At 31.2% G+C, this 12478-nt stretch overlaps 3 non-coding genes across 3 annotated transcripts; all 3 read right to left on the bottom strand.

Moving 5' to 3' along the window:
- Positions 1-2236: 2236 nt before the first annotated feature.
- Positions 2237-2308, bottom strand: TRNAW-CCA (transfer RNA tryptophan (anticodon CCA)). Its single transcript has one exon. It is a non-coding gene; the product is annotated as a tRNA-Trp (tRNA).
- A 6035-nt stretch (positions 2309-8343) lies between these two features.
- On the bottom strand, positions 8344-8415 carry TRNAW-CCA (transfer RNA tryptophan (anticodon CCA)). The gene has a single exon. It is a non-coding gene; the product is annotated as a tRNA-Trp (tRNA).
- A 1149-nt stretch (positions 8416-9564) lies between these two features.
- Positions 9565-9636, bottom strand: TRNAW-CCA (transfer RNA tryptophan (anticodon CCA)). Its single transcript has one exon. It is a non-coding gene; the product is annotated as a tRNA-Trp (tRNA).
- Between the last annotated feature and the right edge of the window lie 2842 nt (positions 9637-12478).

Below are 12478 nucleotides of genomic sequence, written 5' to 3'. Positions count from 1 at the left end.
CTGGTGGTTTTTCCTTTAGTGTATAATTTTTATTCATCACAGTATAGGTCATTTGAATGGAAAAAGTCATCCATAAAATCAAATTGGTACTAAATGTATTGTTAAAATAGACAAGTGATGGTAGTGATCCAAAATTGATCCAGAAAAGCTAATTGCTTTTAAATGTATTGTTACATTACAGACATTTAGAGTTGGCCTTCAAGTAACGTATTCTCTAAACTGGATATTTTTTGTATAATAATTCTGAGAACTGATAAGAATGTGAGTTATTTAAAGACTATCTGCTAGTGATATAGGTATCAGTTGGAGGTATAATCACATTATTGAAAGTAGATAACAATCTTGGTAATTAGTTTCAAGTATAGTATTTTTGGGCAGAATAGAGCATTTTATCTTCAAAATGATAACTGACCCCGACGTGATTTGGACACGCAACCTTCTAATCTTGAGTCAGATGCACTACCATTGCCTCTTATTAAAACTGATTCGGTAGATTCTCTGGTAGTTTATATTACAAATAGTTCATCTGCTTATACTAAACTTTGAATTAGGTAGTTGTCAAGCAAACAAGCCTACATCCTTGGTAACAAAACAGAAAGATATGTATTCTGGTTTTTTCTTCAGTGTAGAGTTTTTATGCCTCATAGTATAGGTCATGTGAATGGAAAAACTCATCTTTAAAATCAAATTGGTACTAAATGTATTTTTAAAAAAGACAAGTGACGGTAGTGATGCAAAATTGATCCAGAAAAGCTAATGGCTTTTAAATGTATTGTTACATTACAGACATTTAGAGTTGGCCTTCAAGTAAAGTTTAATCTAAACTGGATATTTTTAGTATTATAATTATGAGAACTGATAAGAAGGTGAGATATTTAATAACTATGTGCTAGTGATACAGGTATCAGTTTGAGTTATAATCACATTATTGAAAGTAGACAACAATCTTGGAATTTAGTTTCTTGTATAGTATTTTTTTGGCAGAATAGAGCATTTTATCTTCAAAATGACAACTGACCGCAACGTGATTTGAACACGCAACCTTCTGATCTTTAGTCAAACGCGCTAACATTGCGCCACAAAGTCTCTTGTTAAATCCTATTCAGTAGATTTTACTGGTGGTTTATATTGCAAATAGATCATCTGCTTATACTGAACCTTGAATTAGGTAGTTGTCAAGCAAACAAACCTACATCCTCCGTAACAAAACAAAAAGATATGTCTGGTGGTTTTTCCTTTAGTGTATAATTTTTATTCATCACAGTATAGGTCATTTGAATGGAAAAAGTCATCCATAAAATCAAATTGGTACTAAATGTATTGTTAAAATAGACAAGTGATGGTAGTGATCCAAAATTGATCCAGAAAAGCTAATTGCTTTTAAATGTATTGTTACATTACAGACATTTAGAGATGGCCTTCAAGTAACGTATTCTCTAAACTGGATATTTTTTGTATAATAATTATGAGAACTGATAAGAATGTGAGGTATTTAATTTCTATGTGATAGTGATATAGGTATCAGTTTGAGCTATAATCACATTATTGATAGTAGATAACAATCTTGGTAAATAGTTTCTTGTATAGTATTTTTGGGCAGAATAGAGCATTTTATCTTCAAAATGATAACCGACCCTGACGTGATTTGAACACGCAACCTTCTAATCTTGAGTCAGATGCGCTACCATTGCCTCTTATTAAAACTGATTCAGTAGATTTTCTGGTGGTTTATATTACAAATAGTTCATCTGCTTATACTAAACCTTGAATTAGGTAGTTGTCAAGCAAACAAGCCTACATCCTTGGTAACAAAACAAAAAGATATGTATTCTGGTTTTTCCTTCAGTGTAGAGTTTTTATACATCATAGTATAGGTCATGTGAATGGAAAAAGTCATCTTTAAAATCAAATTGGTACTAAGTGTATTTCTAAAAAAGACAAGTGACTGCAGTGATATAAAATTGATCCAGAAAAGCTAATTGCTTTTAAATGTATTGTTACATTACAGACATTTAGAGTTGGCCTTCAAGTAAAGTTTAATCTAAACTGGATATTTTTAGTATTATAATTATGAGAACTGATAAGAAGGTGAGATATTTAATAACTATGTGCTAGTGATATAGGTATCAGTTTGAGTTATAATCACATTATTGAAAGTAGACAACAATCTTGGAATTTAGTTTCTTGTATAGTATTTTTTTGGCAGAATACAGCATTTTATCTTCAAAATGACGACTGACCCCGACGTGATTTGAACACGCAACATTTTGATCTGGAGTCAGACGCGCTACCGTTGCGCCACGAGGTCTCTTGTTAAAACTGATTCAATAGATTTTTCTGGTTGTTTATATTGCAAATAGATCATCTGCTTATACTAAACCTTGAATTAGGTAGTTGTCAAGCAAACAAACCTACATCCTCGGTAACAAAACAAAAATATATGTCTGGTGGTTTTTCCTTTAGTGTATAATTTTTTTCATCACAGTATAGGTCATTTGAATGGAAAAAGTCATCCATAAAATCAAATTGGTACTAAATGTATTGTTAAAATAGACAAGTGATGGTAGTGATCCAAAATTGATCCAGAAAAGCTAATTGCTTTTAAATGTATTGTTACATTACTGACATTTAGAGTTGGCCTTCAAGTAACGTATTCTCTAAACTGGATATTTTTTGTATAATAATTATGAGAACTGATAAGAATGTGAGGTATTTAATGACTATGTGCTAGTGATATAGGTAACAGTTTGAGGTATAATCACATTATTGAAAGTAGATAACAATCTTGGTTATTAGTTTCTTGTATAGTATTTTTGGGCAGAATAGAGCATTTTATCTTCAAAATGATAACCGACCCTGACGTGATTTGAACACGCAACTTTCTAATCTTGAGTCAGATGCGCTACCGATGCCTCTTATTAAAACTGATTCGGTAGATTTTCTGGTGGTTTATATTACAAATAGTTCATCTGCTTATACTAAACCTTGAATTAAGTAGTTGTCAAGCAAACAAGCCTACATCCTTGGAAACAAAACTGAAAGATATGTATTCTGGTTTTTCCTTCAGTGTAGAGTTTTTATGCATCATAGTATAGGTCATGTGAATGGAAAAAGTCATCTTTAAAATCAAATTGGTACTAAATGTATTTCTAAAAAAGACAAGTGACTGCAGTGATCCAAAATTGATCCAGAAAAGCTAATTGCTTTTAAATGTACTTTTACATTACAGACATTTAGAGTTGGCCTTCAAATAAAGTTTAATATAAACTGGATATTTTTAGTATTATAATTATGAGAACTGATAAGAAGGTGAGATATTTAATGACTATGTGATAGTGATATAGGTATCAGTTTGAGCTATAATCACATTATTGAAAGTAGACAACAATCTTAGTATTTAGTTTCTTATATAGTATTTTTTTGGCAGAATAGAGCATTTTATCTTCAAAATGACAACTGACCCTGACGTGATTTGAACACGTAAACTTCTGATATGGAATCAGACGCTCTACCGTTGTGCCACGAGGTCTCTTGTTAAATCCGCTTCAGTAGATTTTTCAGGTGGTTTATATTACAAATAGATCATCTGCTTATACTGAACCTTGAATTAGGTAGTTGTCAAGCAAACAAACCTACATCCTCGGTAACAAAACAAAAAGATATGTCTGGTGGTTTTTCCTTTAGTGTATAATTTTTATTCATTACAGTATAGGTCATTTGAATGGAAAAAGTTATCCATAAAATCAAATTGGTACTAAATGTATTGTTAAAATAGACAAGTGATGGTAGTGATCCAAAATTGATCCAGAAAAGCTAATTGCTTTTAAATGTATTGTTACATTACAGACATTTAGAGTTGGCCTTCAAGTAACGTATTCTCTAAACTGGATATTTTTTGTATAATAATTATGAGAACTGATAAGAATGTGAGTTATTTAATGACTATGTGCTAGTGATATAGGTATCAGTTTGAGGTATAATCACATTATTGATAGTAGATAACAATCTTGGTAAATAGTTTCTTGTATAGTATTTTTGGGCAGAATAGAGCATTTTATCTTCAAAATGATAACCGACCCTGACGTGATTTGAACACGCAACCTTCTAATCTTGAGTCAGATGCGCTACCATTGCCTCTTATTAAAACTGATTCAGTAGATTTTCTGGTGGTTTATATTACAAATAGTTCATCTGCTTATACTAAACCTTGAATTAGTTAGTTGTCAAGCAAACAAGCCTACATCCTTGGTAGCAAAACAAAAAGATATGTATTCTGGTTTTTCCTTCAGTGTAGAGTTTTTATGCATCATAGTATACGTCATGTGAATGGAAAAAGTCATCTTTAAAATCAAATTGGTACTAAGTGTATATCTAAAAAAGACAAGTGACTGCAGTGATCCAAAATTGATCCAGAAAAGCTAATTGCTTTTAAATGTACTGTTATATTACAGACATTTAGAGTTGGCCTTCAAATAAAGTTTAATCTAAACTGGATATTTTTAGTATTATAATTATGAGAACTGATAAGAAGGTGAGATATTTAATGACTATGTACTAGTGATATAGGTATCAGATTGAGCTATAATCACATTATTGAAAGTAGACAACAATCTTAGTATTTAGTTCCTTGTATAGTATTTTCTTGGCAGAATAGAGCATTTTATCTTCAAAATGACAACTGACCCTGACGTGATTTGAACACGCAAACTTCTGATAGGGAATCAAACGCGCTACCGTTGCGCCACGAGGTCTCTTGTTAAATCCGATTCAGTAGATTTTCTGGTGGTTTATATTACAAATAGATCATCTGCTTATACTGAACCTTGAATTCAGTAGTTGTCAAGCAAACAAACCTACATCCTCCATAACAAAACAAAAAGATATGTCTGGTGGTTTTTCCTTTAGTGTATAATTTTTATTCATCACAGTATAGGTCATTTGAATGGAAAAAGTCATCCATAAAATCAAATTGGTACTAAATGTATTGTTAAAATAGACAAGTGATGGTAGTGATCCAAAATTGATCCAGAAAAGCTAATTGCTTTTAAATGTGTTGTTACATTACAGACATTTAGAGATGGCCTTCAAGTAACGTATTCTCTAAACTGGATATTTTTTGTATAATAATTATGAGAACTGATAAGAATGTGAGGTATTTAATTTCTATGTGATAGTGATATAGGTATCAGTTTGAGCTATAATCACATTATTGATAGTAGATAACAATCTTGGTAAATAGTTTCTTGTATAGTATTTTTGGGCAGAATAGAGCATTTTATCTTCAAAATGATAACCGACCCTGACGTGATTTGAACACGCAACCTTCTAATCTTGAGTCAGATGCGCTACCATTGCCTCTTATTAAAACTTATTCAGTAGATTTTCTGGTGGTTTATATTACAAATAGTTCATCTGCTCATACTAAACCTTGAATTAGGTAGTTGTCAAGCAAACAAGCCTACATCCTTGGTAGCAAAACAAAAAGATATGTATTCTGGTTTTTCCTTCAGTGTAGAGTTTTTATGCATCATAGTATACGTCATGTGAATGGAAAAAGTCATCTTTAAAATCAAATTAGTACTAAGTGTATTTCTAAAAAAGACAAGTGACTGCAGTGATTCAAAATTGATCCAGAAAAGCTAATTGCTTTTAAATGTACTGTTATATTACAGACATTTAGAGTTGGCCTTCAAATAAAGTTTAATCTAAACTGGATATTTTTAGTATTATAATTATGAGAACTGATAAGAAGGTGAGATATTTAATGACTATGTACTAGTGATATAGGTATCAGATTGAGCTATAATCACGTTATTGAAAGTAGACAACAATCTTAGTATTTAGTTTCTTGTATAGTATTTTCTTGGCAGAATAGAGCATTTTATTTTCAAAATGACAACTGACCCTGACGTGATTTGAACACGCAAACTTCTGATATGGAATCAAACGCGCTACCGTTGCACCACGAGGTCTCTTGTTAAATCCGATTCAGTAGATTTTCTGGTGGTTTATATTACAAATAGATCATCTGCTTATACTGAACCTTGAATTAGGTAGTTGTCAAGCAAACAAACCTACATCCTCCGTAACAAAACAAAAAGATATGTCTGGTGGTTTTTCCTTTAGTGTATAATTTTTATTCATCACAGTATAGGTCATTTGAATGGAAAAAGTCATCCATAAAATCAAATTGGTACTAAATGTATTGTTAAAATAGACAAGTGATGGTAGTGATCCAAAATTGATCCAGAAAAGCTATTTGCTTTTAAATGTATTGTTACATTACAGACATTTAGAGTTGGCCTTCAAGTAACGTATTCTCTAAACTGGATATTTTTTGTATAATAATTCTGAGAACTGATAAGAATGTGAGTTATTTAAAGACTATCTGCTAGTGATATAGGTATCAGTTGGAGGTATAATCACATTACTGAAAGTAGATAACAATCTTGGTAATTAGTTTCAAGTATAGTATTTTTGGGCAGAATAGAGCATTTTATCTTCAAAATGATAACTGACCCCGACGTGATTTGGACACGCAACCTTCTAATCTTGAGTCAGATGCACTACCATTGCCTCTTATTAAAACTGATTCGGTAGATTCTCTGGTAGTTTATATTACAAATAGTTCATCTGCTTATACTAAACTTTGAATTAGGTAGTTGTCAAGCAAACAAGCCTACATCCTTGGTATCAAAACAGAAAGATATGTATTCTTTTTTTTTCTTCAGTGTAGAGTTTTTATGCCTCATAGTATAGGTCATGTGAATGGAAAAACTCATCTTTAAAATCAAATTGGTACTAAATGTATTTTTAAAAAAGACAAGTGACGGTAGTGATGCAAAATTGATCCAGAAAAGCTAATGGCTTTTAAATGTATTGTTACATTACAGACATTTAGAGTTGGCCTTCAAGTAAAGTTTAATCTAAACTGGATATTTTTAGTATTATAATTATGAGTACTGATAAGAAGGTGAGATATTTAATAACTATTTGCTAGTGATACAGGTATCAGTTTGAGTTATAATCACATTATTGAAAGTAGACAACAATCTTGGAATTTAGTTTCTTGTATAGTATTTTTTTGGCAGAATAGAGCATTTTATCTTCAAAATGACAACTGACCGCAACGTGATTTGAACACGCAACCTTCTGATCTTTAGTCAAACGCGCTAACATTGCGCCACAAAGTCTCTTGTTAAATCCTATTCAGTAGATTTTACTGGTGGTTTATATTACAAATAGATCATCTGCTTATACTGAACCTTGAATTAGGTAGTTGTCAAGCAAACAAACCTACATCCTCCGTAACAAAACAAAAAGATATGTCTGGTGGTTTTTCCTTTAGTGTATAATTTTTATTCATCACAGTATAGGTCATTTGAATGGAAAAAGTCATCCATAAAATCAAATTGGTACTAAATGTATTGTTAAAATAGACAAGTGATGGTAGTGATCCAAAATTGATCCAGAAAAGCTAATTGCTTTTAAATGTATTGTTACATTACAGACATTTAGAGATGGCCTTCAAGTAACGTATTCTCTAAACTGGATATTTTTTGTATAATAATTATGAGAACTGATAAGAATGTGAGGTATTTAATTTCTATGTGATAGTGATATAGGTATCAGTTTGAGCTATAATCACATTATTGATAGTAGATAACAATCTTGGTAAATAGTTTCTTGTATAGTATTTTTGGGCAGAATAGAGCATTTTATATTCAAAATGATAACCGACCCTGACGTGATTTGAACACGCAACCTTCTAATCTTGAGTCAGATGCGCTACCATTGCCTCTTATTAAAACTGATTCAGTAGATTTTCTGGTGGTTTATATTACAAATAGTTCATCTGCTTATACTAAACCTTGAATTAGGTAGTTGTCAAGCAAACAAGCCTACATCCTTGGTAACAAAACAAAAAGATATGTATTCTGGTTTTTCCTTCAGTGTAGAGTTTTTATACATCATAGTATAGGTCATGTGAATGGAAAAAGTCATTTTTAAAATCAAATTGGTACTAAGTGTATTTCTAAAAAAGACAAGTGACTGCAGTGATATAAAATTGATCCAGAAAAGCTAATTGCTTTTAAATGTATTGTTACATTACAGACATTTAGAGTTGGCCTTCAAGTAAAGTTTAATCTAAACTGGATATTTTTAGTATTATAATTATGAGAACTGATAAGAAGGTGAGATATTTAATAACTATGTGCTAGTGATATAGGTATCAGTTTGAGTTATAATCACATTATTGAAAGTAGACAATAATCTTGGAATTTAGTTTCTTGTATAGTATTTTTTTGGCAGAATACAGCATTTTATCTTCAAAATGACGACTGACCCTGACATGATTTGAACACGCAACATTCTGATCTGGAGTCAGACGCGCTACCGTTGCGCCACGAGGTCTCTTGTTAAAACTGATTCAATAGATTTTTCTGGTTGTTTATATTGCAAATAGATCATCTGCTTATACTAAACCTTGAATTAGGTAGTTGTCAAGCAAACAAACCTACATCCTCGGTAACAAAACAAAAATATATGTCTGGTGGTTTTTCCTTTAGTGTATAATTTTTTTCATCACAGTATAGGTCATTTGAATGGAAAAAGTCATCCATAAAATCAAATTGGTACTAAATGTATTGTTAAAATAGACAAGTGATGGTAGTGATCCAAAATTGATCCAGAGAAGCTAATTGCTTTTAAATGTATTGTTACATTACTGACATTTAGAGTTGGCCTTCAAGTAACGTATTCTCTAAACTGGATATTTTTTGTATAATAATTATGAGAACTGATAAGAATGTGAGGTATTTAATTTCTATGTGATAGTGATATAGGTATCAGTTTGAGCTATAATCACATTATTGATAGTAGATAACAATCTTGGTAAATAGTTTCTTGTATAGTATTTTTGGGCAGAATAGAGCATTTTATCTTCAAAATGATAACCGACCCTGACGTGATTTGAACACGCAACCTTCTAATCTTGAGTCAGATGCGCTACCATTGCCTCTTATTAAAACTGATTCAGTAGATTTTCTGGTGGTTTATATTACAAATAGTTCATCTGCTTATACTAAACCTTGAATTAGGTAGTTGTCAAGCAAACAAGCCTACATCCTTGGTAACAAAACAAAAAGATATGTATTCTGGTTTTTCCTTCAGTGTAGAGTTTTTATACATCATAGTATAGGTCATGTGAATGGAAAAAGTCATTTTTAAAATCAAATTGGTACTAAGTGTATTTCTAAAAAAGACAAGTGACTGCAGTGATATAAAATTGATCCAGAAAAGCTAATTGCTTTTAAATGTATTGTTACATTACAGACATTTAGAGTTGGCCTTCAAGTAAAGTTTAATCTAAACTGGATATTTTTAGTATTATAATTATGAGAACTGATAAGAAGGTGAGATATTTAATAACTATGTGCTAGTGATATAGGTATCAGTTTGAGTTATAATCACATTATTGAAAGTAGACAATAATCTTGGAATTTAGTTTCTTGTATAGTATTTTTTTGGCAGAATACAGCATTTTATCTTCAAAATGACGACTGACCCTGACATGATTTGAACACGCAACATTCTGATCTGGAGTCAGACGCGCTACCGTTGCGCCACGAGGTCTCTTGTTAAAACTGATTCAATAGATTTTTCTGGTTGTTTATATTGCAAATAGATCATCTGCTTATACTAAACCTTGAATTAGGTAGTTGTCAAGCAAACAAACCTACATCCTCGGTAACAAAACAAAAATATATGTCTGGTGGTTTTTCCTTTAGTGTATAATTTTTTTCATCACAGTATAGGTCATTTGAATGGAAAAAGTCATCCATAAAATCAAATTGGTACTAAATGTATTGTTAAAATAGACAAGTGATGGTAGTGATCCAAAATTGATCCAGAGAAGCTAATTGCTTTTAAATGTATTGTTACATTACTGACATTTAGAGTTGGCCTTCAAGTAACGTATTCTCTAAACTGGATATTTTTTGTATAATAATTATGAGAACTGATAAGAATGTGAGGTATTTAATGACTATGTGCTAGTGATATAGGTAACAGTTTGAGGTATAATCACATTATTGAAAGTAGATAACAATCTTGGTAATTAGTTTCTTGTATAGTATTTTTGGGCAGAATAGAGCATTTTATCTTCAAAATGATAACCGACCCTGACGTGATTTGAACACGCAACTTTCTAATCTTGAGTCAGATGCGCTACCGATGCCTCTTATTAAAACTGATTCGGTAGATTTTCTGGTGGTTTATATTACAAATAGTTCATCTGCTTATACTAAACCTTGAATTAAGTAGTTGTCAAGCAAACAAGCCTACATCCTTGGAAACAAAACTGAAAGATATGTATTCTGGTTTTTCCTTCAGTGTATAGTTTTTATGCATCATAGTATAGGTCATGTGAATGGAAAAAGTCATCTTTAAAATCAAATTGGTACTAAATGTATTTCTAAAAAAGACAAGTGACTGCAGTGATCCAAAATTGATCCAGAAAAGCTAATTGCTTTTAAATGTACTTTTACATTACAGACATTTAGAGTTGGCCTTCAAATAAAGTTTAATATAAACTGGATATTTTTAGTATTATAATTATGAGAACTGATAAGAAGGTGAGATATTTAATGACTATGTGATAGTGATATAGGTATCAGTTTGAGCTATAATCACATTATTGAAAGTAGACAACAATCTTAGTATTTAGTTTCTTATATAGTATTTTTTTGGCAGAATAGAGCATTTTATCTTCAAAATGACAACTGACCCTGACGTGATTTGAACACGTAAACTTCTGATATGGAATCAGACGCTCTACCGTTGTGCCACGAGGTCTCTTGTTAAATCCGATTCAGTAGATTTTTCAGGTGGTTTATATTACAAATAGATCATCTGCTTATACTAAACTTTGAATTAGGTAGTTGTCAAGCAAACAAGCCTACATCCTTGGTATCAAAACAGAAAGATATGTATTCTTTTTTTTTCTTCAGTGTAGAGTTTTTATGCCTCATAGTATAGGTCATGTGAATGGAAAAACTCATCTTTAAAATCAAATTGGTACTAAATGTATTTTTAAAAAAGACAAGTGACGGTAGTGATGCAAAATTGATCCAGAAAAGCTAATGGCTTTTAAATGTATTGTTACATTACAGACATTTAGAGTTGGCCTTCAAGTAAAGTTTAATCTAAACTGGATATTTTTAGTATTATAATTATGAGTACTGATAAGAAGGTGAGATATTTAATAACTATTTGCTAGTGATACAGGTATCAGTTTGAGTTATAATCACATTATTGAAAGTAGACAACAATCTTGGAATTTAGTTTCTTGTATAGTATTTTTTTGGCAGAATAGAGCATTTTATCTTCAAAATGACAACTGACCGCAACGTGATTTGAACACGCAACCTTCTGATCTTTAGTCAAACGCGCTAACATTGCGCCACAAAGTCTCTTGTTAAATCCTATTCAGTAGATTTTACTGGTGGTTTATATTACAAATAGATCATCTGCTTATACTGAACCTTGAATTAGGTAGTTGTCAAGCAAACAAACCTACATCCTCCGTAACAAAACAAAAAGATATGTCTGGTGGTTTTTCCTTTAGTGTATAATTTTTATTCATCACAGTATAGGTCATTTGAATGGAAAAAGTCATCCATAAAATCAAATTGGTACTAAATGTATTGTTAAAATAGACAAGTGATGGTAGTGATCCAAAATTGATCCAGAAAAGCTAATTGCTTTTAAATGTATTGTTACATTACAGACATTTAGAGATGGCCTTCAAGTAACGTATTCTCTAAACAGGATATTTTTTGTATAATAATTATGAGAACTGATAAGAATGTGAGGTATTTAATTTCTATGTGATAGTGATATAGGTATCAGTTTGAGCTATAATCACATTATTGATAGTAGATAACAATCTTGGTAAATAGTTTCTTGTATAGTATTTTTGGGCAGAATAGAGCATTTTATCTTCAAAATGATAACCGACCCTGACGTGATTTGAACACGCAACCTTCTAATCTTGAGTCAGATGCGCTACCATTGCCTCTTATTAAAACTGATTCAGTAGATTTTCTGGTGGTTTATATTACAAATAGTTCATCTGCTTATACTAAACCTTGAATTAGGTAGTTGTCAAGCAAACAAGCCTACATCCTTGGTAACAAAACAAAAAGATATGTATTCTGGTTTTTCCTTCAGTGTAGAGTTTTTATACATCATAGTATAGGTCATGTGAATGGAAAAAGTCATTTTTAAAATCAAATTGGTACTAAGTGTATTTCTAAAAAAGACAAGTGACTGCAGTGATATAAAATTGATCCAGAAAAGCTAATTGCTTTTAAATGTATTGTTACATTACAGACATTTAGAGTTGGCCTTCAAGTAAAGTTTAATCTAAACTGGATATTTTTAGTATTATAATTATGAGAACTGATAAGAAGGT

The sequence above is a fragment of the Taudactylus pleione genome, unplaced genomic scaffold (assembly GCF_031769625.1).
Source record: "Taudactylus pleione unplaced genomic scaffold, aTauple2 ptg000393l, whole genome shotgun sequence".
Classification (NCBI taxonomy): Eukaryota; Metazoa; Chordata; class Amphibia; order Anura; family Myobatrachidae; genus Taudactylus; species Taudactylus pleione.
The sequence above is the reverse complement of the archived record's forward strand: the minus strand, read 5'-3'. Positions and strand labels throughout refer to the sequence as shown.